At 26.5% G+C, this 6223-nt stretch overlaps 1 pseudogene; it reads right to left on the reverse strand.

Moving 5' to 3' along the window:
- Nucleotides 1–2741: 2741 nt before the first annotated feature.
- On the reverse strand, nt 2742–4070 carry LOC8261528 (annotated as a pseudogene).
- Between the last annotated feature and the right edge of the window lie 2153 nt (nt 4071–6223).

The raw sequence follows: 6223 nt of genomic DNA on the forward strand, positions 1-6223 counted from the left end.
ACTATTGCTATTATAAACCATGATGATGATATTATGAATGATAAAGTTGATACATTGACTCTAATAAGAGATGTTAAAAAATTAAGTCAATTATTGAGCTTATGCTATTGGTGGAAGATGATTTTAAGAAAATTGTGCAAGATGATCGAACTAGTGTTGGAAATTCTATAGATGGAAAGTTGTTTTGTAATTTGTTAACTAACAATGATGATTCTCTTAGTCAATTTTTTATTATAAATTTGAATATTTTTTACTCATATTATGCGCGAGAGTTTTAATTGTTAAACTTGTTATTATCCACATAACAGAAAACAAAAATAATTAATAAAATAAAAATAAAAATAAAGATTTTTAGTATAATAAATTAAATATAATATTTATTTAAATTATAATTTATTATTTATAAAATAGATGGACGTATTTACAATTTGAATCCAGTTATAATTTGTATCCACCTCTAATTCTAACCCATCTAATTATACATTTAGTATTTTAATCAAATCGCCTAATTTAAATAAAACATAAAATAAATACTTATATTAACAATTAATGCTTGCTAATGTTTTTTTCTCTCTTTCTTAATTTTTAACAATAATCTTAAGTAGTTAATATAAATATAAAAATTGAAGTGATAACTGTTTTTTTATAAAAATAATTTTAGATAAAATTTTAATTGGTCTAAATATGTACTGTAAATAGGATGAATATATATGTAACATATATAAATTTATATTTTTTAATATATTTTTAGATCTCTAGAATTGGACTTAATTATATTTTTATTTTGAAAGAAGATTTAATTATACTTAATGATTGAAAATTCCAATAGAGTTGAACTTTTAGAATTAGACTTAATACTAATAGTTGCCTCGTTATTGTTATATAATAGAACATAAAACAGCTACTTAGTATAAAATAAAAATAAATATTTTTAGTATGATAAATTGATAAAATATTTTTTACAAACAAAACATTTATTTAAATTTTACTTATTTTTGTTAAAATAAATTGATGTATTCACTGTTTAAATCCTTAATTTTTCATGGTCAACTAAATTAAATCTTTTTCTTTTAAAAGAAAAGGAATAATTAATAGAAATAGTAATTATTGGATGATTATTATTCTCTCTAGTGGCTAAAAAATATACTTTTCTTAGTTTTGTTTTCTAGCATTTCTTAGTAAATTATTAATTATTTATTTATAGTTAATTACTACATACATAAAAAGTAATAATAAACAAATCTTGAATTTTAATATACCCATATATCTAAATAATTATTTATTTTACATGTATCATTAAAAGAATAGATTTGTATCTCACAAATGTAAGAATCAAATATGATAATATCTAACTATTTATGGTATTATGCAATAGCTAGTGCGGGGATCCTATATATATATACTATGTACATAATTATAGCTAAAATACTATTTTTCAGAATTAGAAATTATTATATAACTAATTAAAAAATTAACTTATTAGTTAATATAATATTAAAATATATATATATACAACTATATATTAAGTTAATATAGTTAATATAATATTAAAATAAACCTATCTCTATACAAATTGTATTCTTATACCGCTACTATATATTAAGTTTCCTATTAAATTATATCTAATATTTTAGAGTGCTCTATATATATATATACAAAAATCATATCTATATATTACTATTATTTGTTATCTATTTTATTAAATTATATTTAATTAGTAAAAGACCAAATTGATATATCTCACTAATCATAAGGCCATTTTTATAAATTTATGTGTCTCCTTCTTTCACATTTATATATATATATATATCTTTTTTTTAATCACAATGGGTATTAAAAAATATGAGATATATAGAATTTTATTGTAATAGACATTTCAAAGTATATAATATATATTAAATTTTTTTTATCATACAAAAGGTTTTAATGAGTAATTTATAAATTTATTATGAGAATATTTCAAATATATTATATACTTAACAACATATAATATAAAGTAGTAATGCATGCAAAAATAAAATAAAAAAATATCAAAAGATGTACAAAAATAAGAAAATGTAAAAAAGTACAAAAGAAAAAAATTTAAAAAGCATATAAAAGTGAAATAATATGAAACATATACAAAAGTAGACAAAAATCTAAAAAGTATAAGTAAAAAAATTCAAAAAGAATAAAAAGAAAATTAGATTAACTAAAAAATTCAAAATGCGAAATGCGAAATATAAAAGTAAATAATATTTTTGCAAAAATAGATAATGTAATCTCAATAAAATTAAAGAAAAGGCTCAACCCAAATGTACAATTGAAGCAAGTATAAGCCTTAGAAAAATAACATCTAACACATATTTCTATAGTTTAATCCTATTTTATGATTTTATCCCTTCCTCAGCTAAATAGAAATCAATTTTGTCCCTTCAATTGAAGTTTTCTTTTTCGAAAACCCTTTCAATTGAAGTTAGATATTTTTTATTATAAAATTTAAATTTCAGATTTTATTTAAAATTGAGATATATATTTATTATATTAATTTTTATTTTTTATCTTTAAGAAAATATTAGATTTTAAAAATAGATTATATTATTATCAAAATCATTCTTTGTTGGCTCTTTCTTTCATAACATTAAATTTTATGTTCCAAGTTCTTTTTTTTTAAATAAAACGAAATACAACTATAATTACAGGAGCAATTCAGATAGGACAATGATATTATATACATGCATGATAATAAACCATAATTGTTTTCTGGAATTAAGAAGAAAAATCGATTAGTTGGAATTTATTTATATACAAAATTTCAGCAAAAAAATACATTGCCTTCCGTTATTGACATGATCATATCAGATAAAGAATTCAGAAAAGGAAAAAGAAAACCTTCAACCCCATGACAATTAGGGCCAATTTGCATACTCGTCACCTAGAACTCCTAATTCGTGCCGGTGATAGTGCATTCTAAAGGAAGTCCTTGAGGAAATCTCTTGGTATCTGTGCAATAATTATAGATCATATAGTTCTTCTGCACCCATTTAAGCTACTTTTGATTTGTAAGATCTAGCTCCTGAGAGTACCACTTATCATAATTATTAGTACCATTAGAGTTAGTGCAAGAAGATTTTCCATTAGACCAAATACAGGCATTAGCTTGGAAGTTTCTGAAAGCAGCAGTAAATGGTGTTTGTGTCCAGTCTGTCTTCACTAGTCCTCCTCTTGTAGCCCAATCATCTGAATTTCATATACTTGCATAAATCCTCATCGCTTGGCATTTTAGATATGGAGCTCCAATTGATTCCAAGTTCTTGAATTCTCTAATTGGTCGACCGTCAATATAGAATCTGTAAAAAAAGATAATCAGAAAGAAGTTGGCACCGTAATTTTATAGTAAACTCTTGGCAACATGACATGCACTGCGAGGAACTTATATACACAAGCTTACACAATATGCCCTGGATTCCAGAGGACTGAATAGGTGTGAAAGTCAGCTGTTGGATAAAACCATAGGTAGAATTGCTGCTCCCTATTTCCTTTTCCTTGAGTGTACACATTAGTATGAACAAGATAAGGGTCTCCACTAAGATTGCCCAGGAACTCAAAATCTATTTCGTCCCATGATGTCCTTTTGGAGTGGAACAACAATTTGCATATTTTCCATGTTTTAGTATTATGTTTATTGCAAGAACCAATAAATAATTAAAGAATATATTGTTCCAGAGTGCAGGGAGAGTGTTAATGGTACGTACATAGAATGTAGTAACCGTGCCAGCATAGTTGCCAGGTACAAACTTGAGTTGCATATCGAACTTGCCAAAAAGATACTCATTCTTGGACTGGAAGCCTGAGCCAGAGGCTTTGTCCAGGGAAAGTGTGAGAACATTGCCATTGTTGAGTATTTTACCACACCCATCTCCCCATGTGATGTCAACATCTTGGTAAAAGTCTCCAGCAACAACCATCAAAGAACCCACCATAACAAGGGATGTTATTAACAAGAGTGTTAAAGAATTTGGTTGACAAGGATAGGCAGCCATGTGAGTATATTCTTCAAGCTTGATAGTGTTTAGACAAGGCAGTAGTAGTGTATGTATTTTTGAGATATGGTACAATTTTTTTCAATTTGGTGGCTATTTATAGGAAATCCAAGGAGTGGCAGACTAGGAATGTTTATTGCACTAAAGAGAATTTGGGTTGTTGTAAAGAATTGAGAAGCAGCCAGCTGGATGACATAAACTAGAGCACATTGAAAATGGGTTTCCTTGTCACCATCACAGGCAGTCCAATTAACTACCTGCAGCTTCTAGCAGGCACCAATTTATTGGTGGGCTGCTTCCTAGGTTTCTGAATATCCACCAACCCAATAAACAAATTCTCCCATTACTACTGTGTTATGTACTGCCACATTGGCACAAGATTAAGTGAGATCTCTAGTAGCTTCTTTCAGGCATCTATAACTCTAGAAAGATCCTAACAGCTTCCTTTACTGGTCACCTTGTGGAGTTTTAACATATTAAGATACCATTCACAGCCCATATTATTCAAGAAAGCTAATTTGAAAATCACACCGCAAATCCAACTGGAAAGCCTCTAAAAGACCCAGGAAAAAGATGTAGACAAAAACTGAAAAATGGAAAATTGCTCAGTGATGTCATTAGTTGGATGAGCCTTAACTTGATCATGCAAGGTGGTAACAATAGCGAAAAGATAATACTGGTTGGGAGACCAAGAAGACTATTCTAACGATCAATTAAGCCAGAATTTAGAAGAAAAAGAAAAAGAAAGAGTTTTAAAGTTAAATTCTTTTTTATTCTTAAATTCTTTTTTATTTTTATCATTATATTTTCTCTTTATATATATATATATATGACATAAAAATAAAATTTTAAAAATTTTATTTTTATTAATCTATTTCCTTCTTTTCTTTTTATTGGCCGTATCTTTTGGTACTGTAATTTTCTTATTGGTTGCTGGTACTGTTGTGCTTAGGTATAGACATCTGCGTTATACGGGATTAATGAGGAATCCATTAAATCTCTTGAGTCATGCCTCTCTAAAAGTGATTTTTTTGACTTCTCACTAGTGGTGACATGTGTAATTTAATAGGTCCACTTAGTCTCTTATTCTTTCAGCTCGGTGCAGGATGGCGGCTGGCATCAGTCTCCTAGGAGACACAATGGACTGCCTTATAAAAGACCTATTATCACTTAATTACATTGCAAAATATTTTCTAATTAGACCTGTGTTTGGACGTTTTCTTAAGCTTTGAGGATAGCTAAATTTACAAGGTTATTGAGATAGTATTATAGATAATGGAATGACCGGGTGAGCTGTACTTCTTTACTCTTAGTACTTTAGAAAATTTAATGGGATAGAAGGAAGTTAGTATTAAAGGATATTTCTATATAAAATGGTAGTTTAATCATGTTGACTGTTTGTAAGTTTAATTTTCTTTTTAAATAAATCAAACTCCAACTCCAACTCACTATCATGTGAAAAAGCTCAAAGCCAGGCTCAAAGCTCCCAGTTTCATACTATACCAAATCAAACACAAATTTGCTAAAACTCCCTCGGCTATTGGGGTTGCAATTTGTATAAGAGAACATCCAAGTTTTTTCACAATGTTTAATTATTTTTTACCTTTATAATTCTTACCAATCATTTTAAATTTGATAAAATGGCATAAATTACAGAATCATTTATAATCTTAACTAATTTCTGATTTTGATTAAAATCAAATCACATGACATATGCAGTAGCAGAAAAAACTAAAGCCTCGTTGCTACTTCACTTATCTAATTTTGTCTAAAATTTAAAATTAGCAAAAGAGTAACATGATAATTTGAATCATTTTTATCAAAATAATAGTATTAGTCACAATTATTAAAAATAGCATGATTTAGATTTTTTTTACCATTTGACTAATAAAAAATGAGAAACATGTTAAATTAATCTTAAACAATGCTATTTTTTTATATCTTCCTCTTCTAAGTTTTATTATTATAAAAAACATATCAATCTAATTCTTAAGGACAAAAAAAATTAAATTTAAAGACTTAACTTATTTAAAGTTCTAAAATATTAAAGTATAGCCTACTGCAATTAAACTCGAGTTATTTAATAATTTTCTCGTAAAACAATCATTTAAAATAACTATTAACAAAATAATCAAAACACCACAAAATATTAATTGATAAAATTTAAATTATTATAAATTTTCCTATGAGTACATCCTAGA

The sequence above is a fragment of the Ricinus communis genome, chromosome 1, assembly GCF_019578655.1.
Source record: "Ricinus communis isolate WT05 ecotype wild-type chromosome 1, ASM1957865v1, whole genome shotgun sequence".
NCBI lineage: Eukaryota > Viridiplantae > Streptophyta > Magnoliopsida > Malpighiales > Euphorbiaceae > Ricinus > Ricinus communis.